The 26,136-nt window shown below is 45.2% G+C and overlaps 1 protein-coding gene and 1 pseudogene across 3 annotated transcripts in view; both read left to right on the top strand.

Moving 5' to 3' along the window:
- The first annotated feature begins 5,967 nt into the window (after positions 1 to 5,967).
- On the top strand, positions 5,968 to 21,287 carry LOC132389076 (gastrula zinc finger protein XlCGF26.1-like; annotated as a pseudogene).
- The window catches only part of LOC132389087 (zinc finger protein 239-like), a 274,720-nt gene continuing 254,575 nt past the window's right edge, over positions 5,992 to 26,136 (top strand). For all 3 annotated transcript variants that reach the window (XM_059961517.1, XM_059961516.1, XM_059961514.1), the window contains exon 1: positions 5,992 to 6,129. The gene's annotated coding sequence lies outside the window, so the exon portion shown is untranslated. The remainder of the gene's footprint in view (positions 6,130 to 26,136) is intronic.

The raw sequence follows: 26,136 nt of genomic DNA, 5'->3' as shown, positions 1-26,136 counted from the left end.
AACCTTTTAATTCCTGACTTTGTCCTGTAAACGTACCCCGGTAACTGGGGTACGTTAACCAGCAAAGATAGAAGTGTCCGTTGGAGTCTGGTGGTACTATTTTCGAAGTTGTTTATTAGTAAAATAAGCAAAACAATATCAATAATGCAAATATACATATAACGCAGATTAGCAATAATAAACTTAAAGAGTAGGAATAATAATAAGCAATAATAAAAAAAGCTCTATCGATGTCTAGGGGAAAATGATTTGTCATAGAAGAGTATAAAGTTCAGTTCAGTTCATGCGTGCTGAGGTAGGTATGGTTGTTGTGTGGTAATCGTTGGAGAGAGAGAGCGAGAGAGATTAGGCAGCTGCAGCAGGTAAACCTATTGTTTTCTTAATCCGTCGTGTCGTTGTGGCCATTCAGTTATGACCCCTCCGTCCTTCAGCCGGACCGTTATTCTGCGGTGGACTCGTCACTCTGGCATGAGTGGACACACACAAGTCCCCACCGGTCCTGCCATTACACAGCGCTATATTGACCGATCTCCTGATTCGGTCTCCGAAGCCCCCACGTTCCTTGTGGGTTCCAACACTCAATCAGTGTCCACTGGTGTGTCTGAAGGGTGTCTCTCCAGACCTGTCTTTTATCCCTACTAACGGGGTCTCAGCTATCCATCAACTCTGAATGACTGTGTCCAACAAATCAGGCCACTCCTGCTGTCTCCTGAGGAATGTTAACGAGCAAAGTAAAGTCCTTGTAATGAAAGGGTAAATAATCCAGGAAGAGTCAAAATACAATAAATCAACAGTCTCTCTCGCCCTCTTATCTGTAGCAGTTGTTCTTGCCTGTGTTTCATTCTTTCTCTCATGAGCAGCATAGCAACAGTAATAGTTCATGGTTCTCAGTGAGGGGGGATGGTCAACTCTGCACCCCATTGTCCGTCAGGTCTGTTCATCATTCATAACAGTCCGAAGTCTTAACCAAGTTTCTCAAACAGAAATTGTTAAGTGCAACATGAGCTGACGAATATACAGTTCGACACAGAGACTGGGAGCCGTGCGCGGCAATCGCAATACCCCCAACCTCCGCCTCAGCCAACAACTCCCCCCTCACCCCAGCGTCGGATTGCAGAACCGAAACCATGTGCGGTAAAAGTTTCGCTGTGGTATCCGAGACGAGAGCCAGAATCTGAACCATGACTAACATATTCGCCACTGTGGATAAATAACTGGTTAGTCTAATCATTCTGACCAGACGCAGCGCCTCTCACTCATCCATGTCTCCTCACTGCCGCTCCCCATCACAATGGACTCTTCTTCCAGCCTCTCCCTCTTCCCTTCCAAATCGCCCAACTCTCCTCGCCACCCAAAATACTGAACCTTCCTTTCCACGAACCTTGTCAGTTTACCACACCCTCCGCTCTGCACACATACACGCTGCAAACGTCTCCCCCTACCCTTTCTCTTGATGCCATTTCCACTTACCTCTCCTTCCTCGCTGCCCCTATCGCTCACCCACACCAACTCGGTACCCTGCACACTAATCCTCCCTCACCCCTTTCTGTCGCCCAACACTCCTCCCCCCAATTCCACCTTTCATCCCACTCTCCGTAAAATACTGTCCCACTCCCTTTCTTTTACCCCTCTATCCCTTTCTATCTCGCTCTTCCCTCTCCAGCTCCCTCCCCTTGCTCCAACCATCTCCAAATCACCCTCTCTATGTCCCCCGAAACTGTCCACTCTCATCATATATTGCCAGGTACGATGTGGCCATCACTGATTCGTAGCTGAAGAATGATTGTGATTGTAGTTGGGAGTTGAATGCCCAAGGTTACACGTTATATCAGAAGGATAGGAAGTTAGGCAGAGTGGGTAGTGTGTCTCTACTGATAAATAATAGCATCAGATCAGTAGGAAGGTGTTACATAGGACCTGAAGATGTTGAATCTTTGTGGGTTGAGTTAAGAAACAGTAAGTGTAAAAAGACACTTATATAGAGGCCTCTAACAGTGGCTGGGAGGTGGATCACAGGTTATAACAGGAAATAGAAAAGGCAAGTCAAAAGGGCAATGTTATGGTAGTCATGGGACATTTTAACACGAAGGTTATTTGGGAAAATCAGGTTGGCAATGGATCGCAAGGAAATGAGTTTTTTTGAATGCCCGGCTGATAGCCTTTCAGAACAGTTTGTCGTTGAGCCTACTATGGGATCAGCTGTACTGGATTGGGTGATCTATAATGAACGGGAGGCGGTTTGGGAGTTTAAGGTAGAAGAACCCTTCGAGAAATGTGATCACAACATGAGCGCGAGGAACTAAAAGTCATTAGAAGGGAAAAGATGAAATATGAAAGCAAGCTAGCAAATAATATGAAAGTGGCATATAAAGTTTTTCTTCAAGTATGTTAAAAATAAGAGAAATTGGAGTGGATCTAGGACCGCTAGAAAATAGACAATAGACAATAGGTGCAGAAGTAGAACATTCGGCCCCTCGAGTCTGCACCGCCTTTCTGAGATCATGGCTGATCATTCACTATCATGGAAATGAGGCAGGAGAAATAATAAAGGGGGAACAAGGAGATGGCTGATGAAACTAAATGAGTATTTTGCATCAGTCTTCTCTGTGGAAAACACCAGCAACACGACTGTTGTTGTCGTGTGTGAAGGAAGAGAAGTAGGTGCAGTTACTATTACAAGAGAGACGGTGCTCAAACTGCTGAAAGACCTAAAGGTACAGAAGTACCAGGAGCAGATGAACTGCACCCTGGGGTCCTGGACGAAGTAGCGTCAGCGATTCTGCTGGCATTAGAAATGATCATTCAGAAACCATTGGAGACTCCGGCATGGTGTCAGAGGACTGGAAAATTGCAGATGTCACTCCTTTCTTAAAGGAGGAAGACAGCAGAAAGGCAGCTATAGACCAGTTAGCCTGACCTCAGTTGTTGAGAAGATGTTAGAATCAATTGTAAGGATGAGGTGATGGAGTACCTGGTGACACAGGGCAAGATAATACAGAGTCAGCATGGTTTCCTTCAGGGAAAATCCTGCCTGACGACTCTTTCGGAATTCTTCAAGGAGATTACAAGTAGGTTAGATAAAGGTGATGCATTGGATATTGTACATTTGGAACTTCAGATGGCCTTTGACCAGCTGCACACACATGAACAGCTTACCAGGTTAAGAGTCCATGGTATTACAGGAAATGCACTAAAATGGTTAGAGCATTGGCTGATTGGCAGGAGGCAGCAAGATGGAATAAAATGACCCTTTTCTGGTTGGCTGCCAGTTACTAGTTCGACAGGGGTCAGTGATGGGACCGCTTCTTTTTATGCTTTATATAAATGAGTTAGATGATGGAATAGATGGTTTTGTTGCCAAGTTTTCAGATGATGCGAAGATTGGGGGAGGGGCAGTAGTGCTGAGGAAACAGGTAGGATGAAGAAGGGCTTAGTTTAGAAGAATGGGAATGAAAGAGGCAAATGAAGTACAATGTGGGAAAATGCAGGGTCATGCAACTTGATAGCAGAAATAAATGTGCGGACTACTTTCTGAACGGGGAGAAATTCCAGGAATCTAAGATGCAGGGGGAGATGGGAGTCCTTGTGCAGAACACCATGAAGATTATCTTGCAGGCTCAGTCCGTGTTGAGGAAGGAAAATGTCATGTTATCATTCATTTCAAGAGGTCTAGAATAAAAGAGGAAGGATCAGATGCTGAGGCACTGGTGAGGCCTCACCTTAAGTATTTTGAACAGTTTTGAACCCGTCATCTTAGAAAAGAAATGCTGCCATTGGAGAGGGTCCAGAGGAGGTTCACAAGGATGATTCCAGGAACGAAAGGGTTATCACACAAGGAGCGTTAAATGGCTCTGGGTCTGTACTCGCTTGAATTCAGAAGGATGAGGGGAATATCATTGAAACCTTTCGAATGTTGAAAGGCCCGGACAGAGTGGGTGTGGGAAGGATGTTTCCATCGTGGGACAGTCTAGGACAAGAGGGCACAGCTTCAGGATAGAGATCCGGAAAAATTTCCCAAGCCAAAGTATGGTGAGTGTGTGGAATTCGTTGCCACGTGCAGCGGTGGTAGGCAGATCTTTGGGTATATTTAAGGCAGAGATTGATATGCCCTTGATTGGACATGACAATGAACATTACGGGGAGAAGAGCGGGAACTGGGATTGAGGAGAAGGGGAAAAGGTTAAGTCATGATTGAATAGCGGAGCAGACTCGATAGGCCAGATGGTCTCATTCTGCTCTTCTGTCTTATGGTCTCTTTCTCCTCCTCTTTTCCCCACCATCTCTCCACACACTCACTTTCATCTGCAGCTACCCGCTCTCCACTTTCCACACACAACTTTGTCAACACCTCACACTCCACTTCACACGCCTCCTATTCTTCAGCCTCATTCTACCTCTACCTTTACCCTCATATCAAGATCACTTAACAAGTTAGTAGCTCGGTAACCGCAAACGTGCAGATTCCAGATTCTCGGTAATGTTCGTTATATTGAGGAAATCACAGTTAGGGCTGGTTTATGTATGTTGCAAGGGAGGCGCTGGTAGCGGACCCAAATGCAAGACACAGACACCGAAGAACTGGGAGCAGCACTATCTTTACCCAGAATGCAAGGGAAGTCAGGAGGAAAGGACGCTGGACATGGACACCGATCCTGGACGTGACAAGCAGACCGAGCCTGGTCTAGGACACAGACTATGAAAGCGAGACCTGGATGAGGCACTTGGAACTAGATGTCTGGACGAGTACTCCGAGCCAGAGACTGGACAGGGACCCGGAACATGGGTCTTGACTCGGGCTCAGAACCCGGATCCAGTCGAGGACTCGGGACTAGGAACAGACTAGACACAATATAACACTGGGAACACAGGGACGTGGCTTGGACTAGACCAAGATCTTGGACGTGGCTAGGGCTGGACTAGGAATCTCCAGCACCAGTCTGGGCGAGGTACTCCTGGGCTCAGTGAGGCACCAGAACTGGATGAGGACACGAAGCTCAGACTTGGACAGGGCTGGAACACGGCGCCCTGACTTGATCTTGGAACACAGAGCTTTGGTCCTGGAACACAGGGTCACAGAGCCGGGACCCCTCCTTGGAAACAGGACTGAGAGCCGGGGTTCTACACAGAACACAGAACCGGAACCCCTCCTTGGGAACAGGACTTAGGGCCGGGGATCTATACAGAGTCAGGACCCCTCCTAAGGCCGGGACTCTTTCCTTGACGGACACGAAACACAGGGACACAAAGGGACAGATCCAAACTCAGCAATAGATGCCTCCATATCTTGGCATGGCGAGGCTCCAGTCTCACTCCGGCGGTTGAACTTGACGGCGATACAGGCAAGGACGCAGGCAAGGTTACAGACAAAGGTTAGTGCCAAAATAACTGTTGTTATATAAATGACAAACACGAGGGAATTTGCAGATGCTGGAAATTCAAGCAACACACACAAAATGCTGGTGGAACGCAGCAGGTCAGGCAGCATCTACAGGGAGAAGCGCTGTCCACGTTTCAGGACTGACGAAGGGTCTCGGCCCGAAGCATCGACAGCGCTTCTCCCTGTAGATGCTGCCTGACCTGCTGCGTTCCACCAGCATTTTGCGTGTGTTGACTGATTTAAAAGAAACCAGCTCATTTTCTGTGTGGGTCTGAACTGTGTGTCGGGATGGGAAGTGAATCGAGACTATAACTCTGAGAACTCTGTGACCTGGGGCTGGAGGGAAAGGGATCGGGGAAGATATGGAGGGAAAATCTAAATACGTTTGGAAATGATATAGGGAAACAATGAAATAATGTGGGTAGTGCGGCGGTGGGTAGGGCGGTATGTGAATGGCGAGGAACAGTCACCGGTCACATGGGAGACCCTCCAGCGAAACGTGATCGTGTTTTACCGCAGATCGGCAGCATTTGCAGGTTTGTTTTCGTGGCCCCGCCCACCGCCTGTGACGCAAAAGAAGCACATTGCGCATGCTCACAGGCCGGAGCCAGGCAATGATGTTGTTTTCGTTCTTTGTAGAAGTGGGTCAGCGGCGGGTCCGGGTTCGGGATCGGGAGGGGGTCCTCGCCCCCTTGGACGGGGAGCCGGAGACGGATTATTCTCTGCGGGGCAACACCAACAATTTCCCTTCGGTGAGTATTGAAGCCGGTACCGAGCGGGGAGGTCTGACGTTGAGCGGTGAGTTAACTTCCACGAACTCAAACAAGAGAAAATCTGCAGATGCTGGAAATGCGAGCAACGCGCACAAAATGCTGGAGGAACCCAGCAGGCCGGGCAGCATCTAGGGGAAGAATACAGTCGACACTACCGGCCGAAATCCTTCGGCAGGACTGGAGAATAAAAGGTGGGGGTGGGGAGGGAGAGAGAAACACAAGGTGATCGGTGAAACCTGAAGGGGGTGGGGATGAATTTACCCGAACTGGCGGCCTCGCCTCCCTTCCTTCACAGAATCTGCTGGGGTCGGTCCGGGTTGTGAGACCTTCACACCGAACCGTCTGAGATGAGCCGCCGCTCAGCCCGTTGTTCTGGTCCTATTAGCCAGAGGAACTAAAACATGTTTCTATCTTGTTACTGACAAATCGTATAATTTGTGTCCCGTGTGTTTTCTGAATTTACTTGCCTATGATGCTGCTACATATAAGTCAGTGTTTCTCTGTACCTGTATCTTCCCGTACTTGTGCACTTGGTAATAAATTCAACAGGACCTGAGAAATCTCAGTGAGATTTGATAAGTGATGATCATCTTGGCAGCTCGGTAGGTCGAATGTATGAGACAGTACCCTGTTGAATGAAAAACCCTGAACAGTGTTGATAATCAGAGGGATCTTAGACTCCAAGTTCATCGCTCCCTGAAAGAGACTGCACAGATTGATCGGGTGGTTCAGAAGGCAAATGTCATGGTTGTCTTTATCAGTTGAAGCATTGAGTTCAAAAGTCGGGAAGTTGTGTTGCAGCTTTATAAAACTAGTTAGACCACATCTGGAGTGTTTCATACAGTTCTGGTCTCTCCTATTCTCGGAAGGATATCGGTGCTTTGGAGTGGGCGCAGAAAAGGTTTACCAGGATATTGCCTGGATTAGAGGGCCTGAGCTGTAACGGGAGGTTGGACAAAATTGTGTCGTTTTCTCTGGAGCCTTGCCGGCTGGGATGAGACTAGATAGACGTTTAGAAGATTACCAGACGATTAGAAGCCATGTCTCAGAAAGGGTGCGTCCATTATCAAGGACCTCCAGCACCCAGGGCATGTCGTTTTCTCACTGTTACCATGAGGTAGGAGGTACAGAAGTCTGAAGGCTCACACTCAGTGATTCTGGAACAGTTTCTTCCCCTCTGCCATCCGATTGCTAAATGGATATTGAACCCTTGAACACTACTTCACATTTAAAATATATAGTATTTCTGTTTGTTGCACGATTTTTAATTTATTCAAAGAAACATAGAAAACCTACAGCACAATACAAGCCCTTCAGCTCACAAAGTTGTGCCAACATGTCCCTAACTTAGGAATTACTATGGTTACCCGTCGCCCTCTATTGTTCTAAGCTAGTATTTCTTTATTTTTCTCCAGAGTCTCCAGGTACCTATTGTGCTGTCTTGCCATAACCATTTCAGATCTGGGAAAAAGTCTCTGACTCTCCACATGATCAATGCCTCTCATCATCTTATACACCTCTATCAGGCCACCTCTCATCCTCCGTTGGTCCAAGTAGAAAAGGCCGAGTTCATTCAAACTTTTCTAATAAGGCATGCTCCCCAATCCAGGCAACATCTGTGTAAATCTCCTCTGCACACTTTCTATGGTTTCCACATGCTTCGTGTAGTGAGGCAACCAGAATTGAGCAGATTGGGGTGAGACCAGCATCACATATAGCTGCAACATTAACTCTCAGCTCCTAAATTCAATCCCACGATTGATGAAGGTCAATGCATCATATGCCTTCTTAACCACAGAGTCAACCTGCGTAGCAGCTTTGAGTGTCCTATGGACTGGGACCCCAGGATCCCTCTGATCCTCCACACTGCCAAGAGTCTTACCATTTATGTTATATTCTACCATTATGTTTGACCTAACAAAATGAATCACTTCACACTTATCCTGGTTGAACTCCATCTGCCACTTTTCAGCCCATTTTTGCATCCTATCAATGTCCCACTGAAACTTCGGACAGCCCTGCACACTATCCACAGCACCCACAACCTTTGTGTCATCAGCAAACTTGCTAACCCATCCCTCCACTTCCTCATCCAGGTCATTTATCAAAATCACAAAGAGTAAGGGTCCCAGATATACTGTAAATGATTTAGTTGTTTATTTTTATTATTTTATTTTTTTTTTCCCCCCTTCTATAATATGTATTGCATTGAACTGCTGCTGCACGGTTTTCAAATTTCATGGCACACACTGGTGATAATAAACCTGATTCTGATTCATGTGGACAGACAATCTATTTTTCCTGGGGGTTGAAATGTCTAATATATTTAAGGTGAGAGGAGATGTAAGCCCCAAGTTTGTTTCTTTACACAGAATGGTGGGTAGCTGGAGAACTCTGCCTGGGGTGGGAAACCTGACTGTTCACGTGATCCCATTTGCCCCTCCCATTTAACAGCAGATGGGCAGCACCTGTGCATCTGTTTCCGAGGCCCTGCCCTCCGGATGATGTGACACTCACTTCGCGCATGTTCACTGTCTCCGGCCGGGCGGTGTTTTCTTCTCCACTCAGTGCTGAAGTGCATCATCTGTGGGATCGAGGGAAGGGTCGTTACCTCCTGGATGGGGGAGCCAGGGGTCAGGATCACTGTCTGTGGGCTGAAGATATTGCGTTCCCATCGGTGAGTATTGAGACTGATCCCAAGCGGGGAGATCCGATGTTGGCCGTGAGCACCGAACTGAGGACCAATTACTCATTTATTTTCCGATTAGCTGGGCTGGTCAAATATGTGTAGACTTCACTTAATCTGCATTGAACGATCCAAACCTGGAGCCCAGGCTGTCTATTTCCACAGAGTTGAAATGGGAGACCCAGCAACAGGTCACGTGAGGCTGTTTACTGTCGATCTGCCCTACCCTTCACTTTGTGATGCGAGATGACGTGCTGTGTGCTTAGAGTCCCTGGATGGGTCAGTGTGCTTCCTCTATGTTGTGTCGGGGAATCTGAATTTGGTCACTGAGTCCCGTTAACTTCCCCCAACTCGCCTCATTTCCTGAGGTTGCTCATATTTGTCCTTGAGCTTTCTGGCTGTTGTGTCTTCTCCCGGACTGGGGTGGGTGAGAAAGGAGAACGTCCCAGGTTTTGGGGATCTTTGATTTCACTGCCTGCTTTACTGAGGGACTGAGATGTCAAGGGGGGTGAGTGGTTTCTGTGATGTGCATGTGGCCGAGTGGTTAAGCAATCTGAAGGTCATGAGTTTGACCCTCAGGCCAGGCAGTGCGTTGTATCCTTGTGCATGGCACTTAACCACCCATTGCTCCTGCACGTTTATAGCCCAGATGGATCAAATCACCTAATCCTGTTCTTGTGTCTTATGTATTACCATGACAGAATGATGGCTCCTTCTAATCCTATTTAGTTTTGTGATGTGTGAGGGACAATAAAAGATCGTTCACAGAGATTATTATATTTGGCTTCAACTTTTAAATTACAGTGAGTTTTGTTCTTAGTAACATTAAGCAGAAATGTTTGGTTCTCTGTTTCATTGTTAATGTGCTTCGTGATCTCTCGGTTAATGTTAGACCTGCTGTGAGAGGTTTATTGGAAAAAAAAACCCAACTGGAAGCAAACCACGGCTGAAGATGTGGGAATAGCAACAAGTGAACCAGCCCGAGGACTGAGAGCATCAAATGGAGAGAACAACTCTGAATCAGCTGACTTGGAGTTCCCAGTGAGTCAGTGAGGAGGAAGTTTGGTGAGTCTCATTTCCTCAAACACTGGTTCTTTATACGTTACATACCTGTATAATAGAAGGTGGGAAATAGTTGGTGAGACTGAATGTGCCCCGAAGAACCATTTATGCCTCTGTCAGACACAGTTGCAAACACTCCAGGTCTGGTTATGGGCTTCCAGCAGCCCAGACCTTTAAGATCACTCACATATTGTGGAAGTCAAATCTGGATAAAGTGGTGGAAATCGGGCAGAATCTCAAGTTGCTGGAGATCTGCACTAAAAACTGAAAATGTTTGAAGTCATCCTGACAAAATGTAATTAACCTGAATTGTAAAGTTTGTCCCTCTCCCCACAGCTGTTCCTTACCTGCTGAGCAGTTTAGTAATTCCAATTTCTTTTTATTACATTCACTCTGGATTAGTTTATGTTTCCTGAAATGTTCCTGTTTTAATGTGGGAGTGGAAATGGCTCACTCTGTGATAGTAGAACAGTAAAGTAACCACAACTTTTCCCTGCAAATTACTCTGGTACCAATTAGTTTGTTATTCCTAGAAATGTGTTCAGTACAGTTGTTGTGAACAAGGTTTACAAGAATAATCTCAGGAATGTTTGGCGTTATGTATGAGGAGCATTTGATTGTTCTGGACCTGTGCTCAATGGAGTTCATCAGGATGGTGGGGGTGGTGGTGGATGAATGGTTAAGTAAACCTACCAAATGCTGAAAAGCCGGGATACAGTGGACATGGAGAGGATGTTTCCATTAGACAGTGATCTGACAGCGCAGTCTCAGAATAAGGAAGCTTCCCTTTAAAACTGAGAGGAGAAAAAAAAAATGGCCAGAAGATGTCTGATCTGTGGAATTTGTTGCCACAGAGGTTGGTTGAAGCTGCCATTTGGGTATACATATGACAGAGATTAACATATTGATGATTGCTGAGTAGCTCAGGGTTACAGGAGGAAGGCAGGAATGTGGTGTTGGAATGAAAATCAGCTGTGGTTAAATGGTGGGGCAGACCAGTTGGACCAAATCACATAATTCTGTTCCTGACTGAATGATGGCTCCTCCTTATCCCATATTGTTTTGTGATGTGTGAGTGACAATAAAAAAATGTTTACTGAAATCATTATATCAGCCTTCAACGTTTTGTTCTTAGTAACATTAAGCAGAACTGTTTGGTTCTCCTTTTTATTGTTATTGTGCTTCATCATCTCTCTGGTTAAAGTTAGACCTGCAGTGAGAGGTTTATTGGAAGAAAAACCCCTACTAGAAGCAAACCACGGCTGAAGGCGGGAACAGCAATAACTGAACCAACCCGAGGACTGAGAACATAAACTGGAGAGAACAACTCTGCCTCAGGAGAATCGAAGATTCCATTGATTCAGTCAGGAGAAAGTTTGGTGAGTCTCATTTACTCACCACTGATCCTTTAGACATTACATACCTGTAAAAGGGAAGGTGGGTTATATTTGGAGTGAGACTGAATGTGCCCAGAACAACCAGTTATGCCTCTGTCAGACCCAGTTGCAATCACTCCAGATCTGGTAATGTGCTTCCAGTTTCCAGCCCTTTAAAACCACTCCCATTCTGTGGAAGTCAAAGCTAGAGAGAGTCACTCAGTACGGTACAAACTCTTTATTCCAAGTACCTGGGGCTTACTCAGTTAGTCGCTCAAACAGGAACAGTCGATGACTGTCCCCACCCAATCCACTAACTGACTAACAATTCCCCTTACACCACAGATATATCCATCCAGATACCCCCACACAAGACAGGCTATTTACTACATGACAGGCTGGAGCCCCTAAAGACAAACTACAAAATAGGCATTATCAAAATAGTCCAGATACTCCCCACGCAAGACAGGCTGGAGCCAAAGATATTTACTACATGAGCCGCCCCTATAGACAAATTACAAAACAGTCATAAAGGCTTCCAGACACAGAACAGACTGAAGCTGTCCTATCTCTTCTCATGAGTGCACATGGAGATAAGCATCTTGAAACTCTAGCTAGCTACCCTCAAAAAGAAACATGGCTCAGCACATTGGTTCATCATCAGCAGTTTCCTTCAGAAAAACGGGTTGCTATTGTTTAACAAAGTGTTAACCGTTTTACAGACTTTATCATTCCCTCCTTTTGATCATTACAATATCAACAAAGCAGTAACTTTTTAAAGAGAAAGCAACTGATGACAGCATTGACTTATCAGTGGGTAAAGACAGTGTACAACAGTAATTACAACAAAGATATGTACAACTATTAGGCTATAATGCAGTATCATGCCCCAAACATTACCAAACAGGCCTTCGCAGATCACCATTTCGACCCTTCGATGAACCCGTGTAAATCCTGCCCTACTTTCTTGATGCTGTCAATCTCCTTTGGGGTGTGCTTGGAGAGGGATGTAATGTTAGTAGATTGATCAGGGATATAGGTTCAACTTTCTGTGTCAATAATAGCACAGGTTCCCCCTTTCTCAACTGGGTTAAAATCTAAAGCCGTAAGATTCTGTAGGACTGTTTGCCAGATTACAATCATTTCAGTGGATATTTCTGTTACTTGGGCCTGTGTTTCTGTCAGGGCCCCTGCAGTATTGTGGCCAGCTCCTCAAGTGCTGTATCCAAATTGATTATCTCTCATGAATTCCTGGCTACTCCATAGGAGAGAAAAGTAATCATCCAAAATCAATCAGTCTCAGTTGTTCCTCTCTGCTGCTGGGCACCTGCAAGTATGGCCAGGATGCATGTTTCCCAGTATTGGAAGTTCAGTTTGGTGGGGGCCTGAGATACCATCCCTCAAAACACTGACAGCCACAGTCATCTCTGACTGGACCACAGGTCCTCACTCTCTTCCTCAGCTGTTATTTGAGAAAGCCCAAGCTGAGAGTTCCTCACACTAGTTGAGCAGGATTACTGACATTGGAACCATAGTTTTACCATGTTGTGGAATTTCAGCACAAACCTAGCAAGCCCCTAGCTCTACCTGTTTGGCATTGGTATGACAGAAAGACAGAAATGTTTTAACATGGGGGCCCCCGGATGCTGGGGTGAGCCCTCTCAAAGACATAAACATGAACACCACTAACAACCAATACATTTTCCATTAGTCCGAGAGAGACCTTCTACTCTATTCCTTCAGTAACATGTTTGGCACCTAATCGATGTATCCACCAAAATTGCCCCTTCAGTTTCACAGCCGCGGGAGTGGTTGGTAACACCTGATATGGTCCTCTCCACCGAGGTCCAAGATTCCCTTAATCCCAGTTCTTCATCAGGAAAAAAAATCCCAGGTTCCATGGTGGGATAGTCATTCCTCTCTGCGTAGTTGTTCTCTTCATTGTAAGCCTGTCATACCTGTGAATGTAATGCTTAGAAAATTTTGTTTTTTTGGCATATATATTTCCTCGTGTCTTCCCCTCAGGTATGAATATCCAATTTTGCTGGTAGACTTCTGGGAACAATGGTACACAAGGTCTTAGTCCCCAGGGTGTCCTCATGGGTTGTCCATAAATGATTTCAGCTGGTGACAACCCTGTTTTTCCCTGTGGGGTAACCTTCATGTGGAACTGGGTATCAGTAGGAGTATCAACCAAGTGAGTCCAGTCTCCACTGTTAGTCTGGCCAGTTCACTCTTCAGAGTGTCATTGGCTCTTTCCACTATGCCAGCGGCCCATGGGTGGTGTACACAGTGGAATTGTTGCTTGTTAGCTAGGTCGTTACATACCCCTTTGTTTACTTTCATCACAAAATGTGGGCCATTGTCAGAGCTCAGCATCTCCGGCACACTGTACCTAGGATTTTTTTCCCGTAATAATACCTTAACAACAGACATTGCAGTATTAAATGTATTGGTTGTTAGTAGTGTTCATGTTTATGTCTTTGAGAGGGCTCAACCCAGCATTCGGGGGCCCCCATGTTAATTCTCCAATTTCCGGTAATTCCCTCACTCTTACCCTATCCCAGTCCCTCTCTGCCTCTCTCCCCTTTCAACTTTCTGCTCCTTTATCTCTACAGTTCTTTCATGCTTATCCCCTCCCACTCCCCCCTTTATCTCTCCTCTGATTGGTTCTCCACCTGCCTCTAGCCCTTCCCCTATCTGTTTTACTGGGCTTCGGCCCTCTCTTCTCCCCCATTCCTGACGAAGGGTCTCGGCGCGAAACGTTGGCTACTCTTTTTCCCACGGATGCTGCCAGACCTGCTGACCTCTTCCAGCGTTGTGTACGTATTCTTCGCAGTATTAAAGGTAGTTGGAATAGCTTCAATCCATCCACTAAGCATATCTATAATAACTGAAGCAGTATCCAAAACAATGTACTCTAGCCAATTCAAGAAAATCAACTTGTAAACACGAGAAAGGTCCACCTGTCAAGGGAGTCGTACCTGGTGTGCAGGGTACAGGTTTCCAAACATTCCCTCCTTTCAGAGGGCTGTACAATTATGTATATAATCGACCAATATTAGTAAAAACTGTGTAGGAACACAAACCTGTCCCGCTGGGGTGATCCAAAAACCTAGGTCGGGGTCTTTCTGGCACCCCATCTGGGACCACAGTTTGTGCTCCTCCTCAGAGATGTCCCCCTGAAAAGTACGCACCTCCCACATGTCCAGCAAACGCGTTCTGCTTGAGTCACGGAGGATTGCTTGACGGGAACCCGAGGGGTCTACAACTACGAGGATTGTGCCGCACATTTTGCTGTCTCATCTGCTAAAGCATTGTATTTAGTGACTCAGTCGGACATGTGCGTGTGGGCTGCTCATTTAATAACAGCCAAAACTTGAGGTAGCTGCAGAGCGGTGAGTAAGTTGTTTACAAAGGTGGCATTACTAATGGGGGTGGCCAGAGGAAGTCAGGAATCCCCATGTTCCCAGAGAGCCCCGTAGTCATGTACAATACCAAATGCATAACGGGAGTCTGTGTAAACGTTCCCACTTTAGTCTGTTGCTGGGATACAGGCACGAGTCAGAGCAAACAGCTCAGCCTTCTGGGCAGAGACAGCTGCTTCAAAAGAGGCCTGTTCAATTACTTCACTGCCCGTCACTATCGCATCGTTTTCCTGCTGGATCCACAAAAGAGCTTCTATCCTCATAAAACATTGCCTCCGGATTGAGGGGATATTGCTAAATGGATGGGAGAGTCGGTCTTTCCTTCACGGTGATCCACATGGGGGCAGTTGGTATGGCCAACTTAATGGCCTGAAATTGCCCAGAGATGGGGTACAACGTCTCAGGATCGGTGAATATTAAAATAATGTATTACCATAATTCCTGTCTTCACCTTAGAGTCCTTCCAGTGTTGGAGTTGGCCCGCGGCCAAGTCTTGCCAGGCTCCCTCGCTGCTGGAGGCTTGTTTCGTCAGGGTGTAGGCAAGGAACCCTAGTCTCTTTTGCTTGTACCCAGGACAAACCCTAACGGTTGTATAGGGAACCACCAGCCCTGTCTGTCACCAAAGGAAATCCAAAATTTTGGCCAGTAATGCATTGTACTCTCTTTCTGTAACTTTTCCAATCAACGTGACTGGGAAGTTCTGTCCCTCGAGAAGTGCAAAATATGGGCTTTCCTACGTTGAGCACCCTTCAGGTTCATTGAACCATAGAAAATTACAGCACAGAAACAGGCCTTTTGGCCCTTCTTGGCTGTGCCAAACCATTTTTCTGCCTAGTCCCATTGACTTGCACCCGGCCCATATCCCTCCATACACCTCTCATCGCATGAGATTTGGCCACTGGGAAAGGGGGTTCAAACACAGTGCAGCCCAGATTAATTGCCCAACACTGGAGAGATCAGAAACTGAAGAAGCTGTTAGTTGTTCGCTAGTCCCGGAGTGATACCTTTGCCCGTGCATAGAATCTCAATTTCCAGCGGACAGAGCAAGTCTCTCCCTACAAGATTACACCCGCGTCTGGTGGTGACTGTAAATGAAATCTCACACTGGTTTCCCTGGAATTCCACCTGCAGTGGATGGGTACGTGAATATGTACGTTCCGTGCCTTCGAACCCAGACAGAGTGATTGCAGCGTCTGATAGCTGGAATCCCTTTTGATAGTATTTCCTGATCGAGGGTGTTGTGGTTGCCTCCGTATCAACCATAAATGGAACTGGAATTCCAGCAACTTGCAATATTACATTGGGCTCTTCCTGAGGGATGATACTCACAGTAGGAAGCATCCTTGTTTGTCAATTTCTAAACGGGTTGTTGTCCCCACCTGTCCCTTGGTAGGTTTTTGATCCCATTTTTGATCCCAAGATTTAGCCCACTCATGTCCTTCTTCCCACTGAACGTATTCACCTTTTAATATTAGTTCCCTTCGAGGTTCGAAAGTCAGGTCCCAGTAATATGTCAAAGCTCATCACATTCGATTTCGGTGATTGTCAGGCCAATCCATATTATTTGTTTTAATCTTGTTGGCTAACTTAGTTGGTAACCATTGGAACAGTAGGGCATAAACTAGGGGGACGGATTCCCATCATTAAAGGTTTGGTCTCCTGTGAAAGTGCCATAGTAGGCCACAAATCACTCGCAATATTCTGTTCTCAATTCCCCAGGCTTAGGTTTGCATTCAAGTACTTTAGTGATGTTTACAGGTTGCTGGAGAGCCATTTCCAAGGCTTGAATAATCTGGTCTGTCTGTTCATTCTCATTATGGTTTCCCGCCTGTAACTCCTGATAGGTTTGGTATCTCAATTCTTCCTTCCATTTCTGCCCCTCATCAGCTGAGAGAATCATGCAGCAGAGACTGAATAAATCTTACGGGGTTGCATTAAACATTTGTAGTACTGCGGACACTCTGAGCAAACTGTGCTGTTTTTTTTTCTTTTCTATCTGGGGACTGATTCATGATCATTATCATTTCTTGAAGCTTCCAGGGAGCATACACAGGAATCACTGAGGGCTGTCCCTCCTCCTGCTCAGGAATTGGGCATCATTCGGGTGGGCTGTTGTCATTGTGGAGCAATTAACTCTGGGGTTTTATTGGATTCTTCCCTCCCTGTCTCAGAATAATCCTCAGTATTCCCATTCTGGGAATTCTGCAAAAAATCACTCTGTCCTTTTAACAGCTGTGCAGACCAACCATACATCTCAGCAGGAATTTTCTACATGGTGTTAAATCTGTGATACTTTAAGTTAATAATACATAAAAGAATTCCCAGCTGTGCATCAAGAAAGACTATTTGTGTGAGACTGTTTCAGTTACTGTGTGGCCAGGCCCGCATGCTGCTCAGCAGGAACAGGGAGTAATACCAATGGAGAGAGTTAAACTGAGCCAGGTCACAGATTGGAGATGGCAGAAATGCCCCATTCCTATACAGACAGGAAGACCATTAGGGCATTGATGGTCATTCCAGATCCCAGCACTCTACCCAGTCAGAAGATGATTTCTCTCTCCAACTTGTGTTTAGCCTCACTGTAGAAACATAGAAAATAGGTAGAGGGATAGGCCATTTGGCCCTTCGAGCCTGCACCACCATTCAGTATGGTCATGGCTGATCCTCCAACTCGGAACCCTCTGCCTGCTTTCTCTCCATACCCACTGATCCCTTTTAGCCACAAGGGCCATATCTAACTCCCTCTTAAATATAGCCAATGAACTGGCCTCAACTGTTTCCTGTGGCAGAGAATTCCACAGATTCACCACTCTCTGTGTGAAGAAGTTTTTCCTCATCTTGGTCCTAAAAGGCTTTCCCTTTATCCTTAAACTGTGACCCCTCATTCTGGACTCCCCCAACATCGGAAACAATCTTCCTGCATCTAGCCTGTCCAATGCCTTTAAAATTTTATGTTTCAATAAGATCCCCCCTCAATCTTCTAAATTCTGGTGAGTATGAGCCTAGTCGATCCGGTCTTTCTTCATATGAAAGCCATCCCAGCAGTCAATCTGATGAACCTTCTTTATACTCCCTCTACGGCAAGAATGTCTTTCCTCAGATTACGGGACCAAAACTTCACACAATACTCCAAGTGTGGTATCACCAAGGTTTTGTACAACTGCAGTAAAACCTCCCTGCTCCGGTACTCAAATCCTCTTGCTATGAATGCTAACGTATCATTCGCCTTTTTCACCTCCTGCTGTACCTGCATGCCAACTTTCAATGCCTGGTGTACAATGACACCCAGGTCTCATTGCACCTTCCCTTTTCCTAATCAGCCACCATTCAGATAATAATCTGTTTTCCTGTTCTTGCCACCAAAGTGGATAACCTCACCTATATCCACATTAAATTGCATCTTCCATGAATTTGCCAACTCACCTAACATATCCAAGTCACCCTGCATCCTCTTAGCATCCTCCACACAGCTAACACTGCCGCCCAGCTTTGTGTCATCGGCAAACTTGGAGATGCTGCATTTAATTCCCTCGTAACAGTGTGAAACCAGATCAAACCTTGGCAACTCAAGTAATCTCCTCTGAGATGTTGTCCTAAACCCATTGATGGATTTTGTAAATCTTTTTCCAGGTTAAAAATGAGAAGGAACTTGGCTTCAGGAATCTCAAACATGGAATGCCAAATTTGCAGTCTCTGTCAAGATACTTAAGAAGTGGAGCAAGGGATTCAATCAACTATCCTTCCTGCTCAGACCATGGAATGGATTCACTTGGTCATTTGATCAACTGGCATGCCCGTCATTTTACACAGGAGAAAGGCTGTTCACCTGCTCAGACTGTGGGAATGGATTCACTCAGTTATCTCAACTGAAGGTACATCAGCAAGTTCACACTGGGCAAGACCATTCACCTGTCCTGTGTGTGAGAAAGGATTCAGTGGGTCTTCCCACCTGTGGACACACCAGTCAGATCACATTGGGCAGAGGCTGGTTATCTGTTGAATTTCAGGGAGGGGATTCTCTCGGTCATCTGACCTAATGCCACACCAGCGAGCTCACACCAGGGGGCGGGCGTTTAACTGCTCAGAGTGCGGGAAGGTATTCACACAGTCATCCCTTCTACAGAGACACTGGCGAGTTCACACTGGAGAGAGACCGTTCAACTGCTAGGTGTGTGGGAAGAGATTCACTCAGTCATCCAGTCTAAAGAATCATCAGCGAATTCACATTGGGGAGAAGCCTTTCACCTGCTCAGAATGTGGGAAGGGATTTACACTGTCATCCGCCCTACATAGACACTGGCGAGTTCACTCTGGGGAGAGACCATTCAACTGCTCGGTGTGTGGGAAGAGATTCACTCAGTTATCCCACCTAAAGAGTCACCAGCGAAGTCACACTGGGGAGAAGCCGTTAATCTGCTCAGAATGTGGGAAGGGATTCACACTGTCATCCCACCTACAGAGACATCAGCAAGTTCACACTGGGGAGAGGCCATACACATGCTCAGACTGTGGGAAGAGATTCACACAGTCATTTCACCTACAGAGACATCAGCAAGTTCACCCTAGGGTGAAGCCGTTCACGTGCTCAGTGTGTTGGAAGGGATTCACTCAGTCATCCTCACTACTGAATCATCAGCGAATTCACACTGGGGAGAAGCCGTATACCTGCTCAGAATGTGGGAAAGGATTCACTCAGTCATGCAACCTACAGAATCACCAGCGGGTTCACTCTGGGGAGAAGCCATTCATCTGCTCAGACTGTGGGAAGAGATTCACTCGGTCATCCAACCTACAGAGTCATCAGCGACTTCACTCCGGGGTGAAGCCATTCACCTGCACAGACTGTGGGAAGGGATTCACTCAGTCATCGAACCTGCTGGCTCATCAGCGAGTTCACACTGGAGAGAGGCCATTCACCTGCTCAGACTGTGGGAAGAGATTTATTTGCTCATCTAAACTGAAGGTATATCAGAGAGTTCACACAGGGGAGAAGCCGTTCACCTGCTCAGTCTGTGGGAAGAGATTCACTCGGCTATCCACCCTGCAGAATCATCAGCGAGTTCACTCTGGGGAGAAGCCGTTCACCTGCTCAGAATGAGGGAAGGGATTCTCACTGTTATCCAACCTGTTGACTCACCAGCGAGTTCACACTGGAAAGAGGCCGTTCACTTGCTCAGTCTGTGGGAAGGGATTCACTCAGTCATCCCACCTACCGAGTCATCAGCGAGTTCACACTGGGGAGAAGCCGTTCACCTGCTCAGTCTGTGGGAAGGTTTTCACTCAGTCATCCACCCTACAGAGACATCAGCGAGTTCACACTGGGGAGAAGCCATTCACCTGCTCGGTCTGTGGGAAGGGATTCACTCAGTCATCCACGCTGCAGAGACATCAGCGAGTTCACACTGGGAGAAGCCATTCACCTGCTCAGACTGTGGTATAGGATTCACTTAGTCGTCCCAACTGCTGGCACATCAGTCAGTTCACAATGGGGAGTGGCTGTTGTTATGAATCTCTAGGTTTCTTTTGCTGCGGACTGTCATTTTAAGAGAGAGAGAGATTAAGAAGGCGATTCAGTCTGACTTGCAGCTTGTTTAGTTTTAACCGAGGACACAGACACTCAGAGTCAGACAGAGACGAAGGAGGAAAAATGGAAGAATCAAAACCAGGACCAAGGGTCACTGTTTAGAAGTTTCCTATGCCCACAAGGGTGGGTTAATTATCGATCCATCGTACATCGAATGTGTGGTTGTCACCTCATTTGATCCATAGGAGTGTATCTGATTTGTTGTATCCTGTGGAGACCACTTATGTGTTAACCCTTGCCTGGCTGTGGTGTGGTAATTCACTAGAAGGTGATACTTCTTGTGACAAGTCGTTTTCGGTGATAATTTGTATGTCGACTTCGAATGACACATAAAATCTACAGTGACTGTTCTCTCGTTTTACCACCATGGAACCTGTGGAATTCGACATAATTGTCTTCTGTCAACATTTACTCTGGATTACAAGTATCCCTCTCTCATCACCTATTCCGTGGATGAACTGAACTTTCCTACTTTACCATTTCAAGACTCTAAGCCTTATTTCCCCCAAGCTCAATAGTTTGGGAGTTATATTTATACACATAACACTTAACTTTTGTTTATCTTGTTTAAGTTACAATATTATAAGTAGTCACTAGTAAAGATAGTGGTTCTAACATCAAAACCAGACTCCAGGTGCAGTCAATTGCTACTGGTTTGTTTCTAAAGCATTAAGGTTCATAAAAAAAATTGGGGCCAGCATCTCGGATATGAACAAATTTGGGGGTGTATTGATTGATTAATTATTGATTTGATTGGGGTAATCCCTTTTGATTGTAATCCTGCCTGTAATGCAACACTGATCATCATAGGAAGTCATTCCTGCCTCAGAGTGACAGACACCCTGAGCCAATAGGCTGTTCCTGGACTTTTTCCAATTGGCATATTTTAACTATTTCTAATTATTTATTGTTTTATATTGCTATATTTCTACACTACTCCTGGTGGTGCGACTGTAACGAAACCCAATTTCCCTCGGGATCAATAAAGTATGTCTGTCTGTCTTGTGTGTGGAAATCAGCAGCAGTGGATATTGATATATTTTTGGAAGCGCCAACCCCTGAGGCATTAGGAAAAACCAAACAGAATGAATTGATGACTATTGCTAATGGGCTGAGCCTTAAGGAGTTAAGAATCTGTGAATGACAAGGGGAAGCATAAATCTGGGAGAGCAGGTAAAGGTTAAAAAAAATAGGGGCTTTATTCCCCAAAATGTTTACAAACTCAACAGAATTGTTCTAGAGTCCAAACTTGAATCAGCTAAACCGAACAGAACTGGGTGACAACAACATAGTGAAATACTCCTCAAACCAAGAGACACCACTCTGCTCCTGACTTTGGGTTTACATTTGATGCTGGCCAGTCCATAGTACATTGCAGGGAAGATAAAACATTCTACTCCTTAAACATATGGCATAAATGAAGTAGCTCCAGATAACATCCCCCTGGCTATAGTAGAATGGCACAATTCAATTATCCAGCCCCATCTACTTAGGCTGGTGTAACGCAACTGCTCATTCGTTTCCCAGATTATCAGGAGGATGGTCGGCTCCAGGACACTTTAATATGCCCAGCTGATGGTGTGGCTGGGAATTGCAGCCACCATAGGAGGGCTATGAGAAAGCCAGAAATTCAGAGGAAAATAGTTGAGCACTATATGAAGGTGTTTGATCAGGAGGTGTTACAGAGGTTTCCTGTGAGTAAAGAGGAGATCCTGTTATGTCTGGAACAATTGAGGATTGATGTACTTAGATTAGAGGCTGAAGTAAAGGAGAGGCAGAGGGGGGTTTGATACTAGAGAGGCAGACAAACAAAGGGAAGAGGCAGGAAAAAAGACTCTTGAAACTGAGGAAGCAGACAAACAGAGGGAAAGAAGACAGGCAGTTTGCGATAGAGAAGTTAAGGCTTGAGAAAGAAGGTGCTTGCTCAAAGGAGTTGGTTGTACCGTTCATTTCCAGCCAGGAAGTTAAATTGGTCCCTCCATTTGATCAGATTGATGTTTGTAAATACTTACAGCCTTTTGAAAAAGTGGCTCAAAGTCAAAAGCGGCCGAAAGGAAGCTGGACTCTTGTTACAAAGTATAATTAACAAGCACATTCAATTGAAAATGCAGCTAATTATGACATTGTGGAGCAGGCTGTGCTCAAAGCTCATGAGTTGGTTCCAGAATCAGATAGACAAAGTTTTAGAAATTTGAGGAAATCTGTGAACCATACTTATATGGAATTAGCTTATGAGAAGTTTGTGTGTTTTGACTGCTAGATCACATATAAAAATATAAATGATGATATTTAACAGCTTGAGAGTTGGTTTTAATTGAAGAATTCAGAATGTGTGTCCCCGTTGACATAAAGACGTATTTAGATGAAAAAGATGCTTCCACTTTGCAGGAGTCTGCTTGATTGGAAGCTGAGTTTGTTTTAACTGACAAGGTTAAGTTTATCCCAAATAAGAGTTTCCAGAAGAGTAGCAAGTATAACCAGGGTAAAGCAGAAATTAAAGCTGGGACTACCGACAAGAGAGGAGGAAGGGAAGCAGTTGAAGTAGAAATATTCTGATCTCACTTGTTGCTATTGTAAGAAAGCTGGTCATATGATGGCTAATTGTTCCGTCCTGAAGAAGAACAAGGAAAAGGAGGCAGTCCCAAATGCCTCTGATCAGTATGTTGAAGCACCAGTAAACCCACTGGGTCCTGAACATTCTGTTGTGGCTCAGATAAGGTCTGAGAGGTCTGACCGAGTTAAGGTGGTGATCAATCATTTTATGTCAGATGGGATTGCATTATTAAAGGTTTCGGGACCTGTTGAGATCGGATTGTGCTCCAGTTTACCGGTGGAAGATGTTACTTTGCTGTTAGGGAATGACCTGGCAGATGGTAAAGTTGTTCCTGCAGTGCTGTTGACAACTAAGCCAACCGCTGACGACCCACAGATGGATTTTAACATTTATCCTTCCTGCGCAATAACTCGAAGTATGGCTAAAAAGTCTGCCGACGCAGACGGTTCTGTGCAGCATGATTCTGATACCCATGATAGCCAAAGTCGGGATTCAGGTTATGAAGACTTGTCAGGGTCTTTTCTGCCTTCATTGTTTTAACATGATTCAGGCAGTAAGTCTGATGAGAAAGATTTATCTCTGTCCAGGAAGGAATTTATAGCAGAACAGAACCGAGACCCTGAGATTGAAGCTTTAAACGAAACAGCTCTCTCTGATGATGAGATTAAGGAAGTGCCAGTGGGGTATTATATCAGGGATGGAGTGTCAATGAGGAAGTGGAGGCCATTTGCTATACCAGCGTGTCAGGAATGGGCAATTGTTCACCAAGTTGGTGTTCCTAAAGTTTATAGGCCTGAAACTTTAACGTTGGCCCACGGTATGCCCTTAGGTTGAGATCTTAGAGTGAATAAAACTGTAAACAGGATTATGAAAGCATTTTACTGGCCTAATTTGAGGAAAGATGTAGTGACCTTTTGCAGAACCTGTCACACTTGTCAAGTTATGAGTAAACCCTATCAGGTCGCCCCAATGGACCCACAGCGGCCTACACCTGCATTTGGTGAACCCTTTTCCAAAGTGATAGTGGATTGTGTTGGGCCATTGCCAAAGAGTAAAGCTGGCCATCAGTATCTGCTAACTATTATGTGTACTGCATCCAGATTCCCAGAGGCAATTTTTCTCAGAAATATTTTCTTAGATAAAATTGTGGTGAAGGCAATTACCAAGTTTTTTTTTATATTTATTTGGTTTGCCTAAAGAAATCCAATCTGATCAAGGAAATGATTGTACATCTGGATTATTCCAGCAGGTAGCTTATGAACTGGGTGCTAAACAAATTACATCGTCTGTGTACCATCCGGAATCACAAGGGGCTTTAGAAAAATTCCATTCTACCCTCAAAACAATTATTAAGACATACTGTGTTGAAAATGGAAAAGACTGGGATGCAGGAATATATTTGCTTTTGTTCGCAGTTAGAGAGTCGGTACAAGAATCACTGGGCTTTAGTCCATTTGAACTTGTATTTGATCACAGAGTGAGGGGACCTTTGACCTTGTTAAAGGAACAGTGCATTGATAGGGATGTACATTTTAACTTGTTTGACTTTGTCATGAAGTTCAAGAATAAACTACAGCAAGCCTGTAGTCGAGCAAGACAAACTTAAAGATTTCTCAAAACAAAATGAAGTGTTGGTTTGATAAGCAGGGTTGTGAAAGAAAATACCGGGTGGGAGATAAGGTGCTTGCCTTATGTTGACGAATCCACTTCAGGCGAAATTCAATAGACCGTATGAAATAGTCTCTCAAATTAATTATCTGAATTATGTTATTAAAACACATGATCGACGTAAACGAACACAGGTGGTACACATGAATATGATAAAGCCTTATTTTGACAAGCAGGCACAATCTTTGAGTGTTGTTGTTAAAACATATGAATCTGGCAGCCCTGAGAATGAAGCAATTGACTCGTCTGAGAATTTTCACAAGCCAAACGTGGTCCCAGTTAGGCTAGTGAACGCAGTTGTTCCAGAAAACATTGTTAACAAGTTGGCTCATCTGCAGCCAAAGCAACAACAACAGCTGAAAGAATTAATTCTGAAGTTTAACGATTTATTTCCGGATGTTCCCAAGCAAACCACGGTCGTAGTACATGATGTAGATATTGGTCAAGCCAAACCTAATACACAACACCCATATCGCATGAACGTAGAAAAGTGTAATGTGGCTGAGCAATGAATTGAATATATGCTAGAAAATGATATTATTAGTCCTTCAGCATAAGATTGGAGCTCACCCTGTGTTATTGTGCCAAAACCTGATGGTAGTGTTAGAGTTTGCACTGATTATAGGAAGATAAATGCAGTAACAAAAACAGATGCCTATCCTATCCCTAGGAATAATGATTGTATCGATAATGTTGGAACAGCTAATTTCTTACAATGATAGATCTGTTGAAAGGGTTTTGGTGTGTTCCATTGATGGACAGAGGTAGAGAAATTTCTGCATGTGTGACACCATCTGGGTTGGATCAATACAGTATTTTGCCTTTTGGAAGGAAAAATGCTCCAGGAACATCCCAAAGAATGATTGATTTTGTAATTCCAGGGTTAGAACACACAGATGTCTATATTGATAACTCGGGCACACGGAGTGACACTTGAGAAGAGCATATCTCTGCAGTAGAAAAGCTGTTTGACAGGCTTTCCTAGGACAACCTTACAGTTAACTTGGCTAAGAGTGAATTTGGCCATGCCAGTGTGACCTGTCTTGGCTATGTTGTAGGTCAAAGCAAGATGGCTCCTGCTTGGGCAAAAGCCCAGGCAATTTCTCAAGTTCCTGTTCTGACTGCTAAGAAGGTTCTTAGGTTTCTGGGAATGGATGGATATTATCGTAAGTTCTGTCAGAACTTTGCTGCTATCGCTCTTCCTCTGAATAATCTCCTGAAGAAGGGTGAACAGTTGGTTTGGACCGAGCCGTGTCAGGAGGCATATGATCTATTGAAAGTTGTTATTTGAGATTAGGCTAATCAATGTAGTGTTGTCATCAAATTTAATTAGCAGATTGGAGCTGTGGGTGGCAACACAAGTCATGGATGCACAGAGAGTAAAGGAGAGGGCCAAAGAGACAACCCTGTGGGGTTTGTGTGCGGAAGGTCAGAGAAAGAGAGAGGTGAGGGAGCCCACTCTCACCACCTGCCGGCGATCTGACAGGAAGACCAGTTTCCAGCTACACAAGGCAGGGTGAAGGCCGAGGTCTCTGAGCTTCTTCTCTATACTTCACGCCTTCGTATGGCTACTGCTCTGCCCATGACTGCAAGCAACTGCAGAGAACTTTGGAGAGCAGAGAACATCA

This window comes from Hypanus sabinus, unplaced genomic scaffold (genome assembly GCF_030144855.1).
Source record: "Hypanus sabinus isolate sHypSab1 unplaced genomic scaffold, sHypSab1.hap1 scaffold_47, whole genome shotgun sequence".
NCBI classification, from domain to species: Eukaryota; Metazoa; Chordata; class Chondrichthyes; order Myliobatiformes; family Dasyatidae; genus Hypanus; species Hypanus sabinus.
This window is presented reverse-complemented; position numbering and strand designations above follow the sequence as displayed.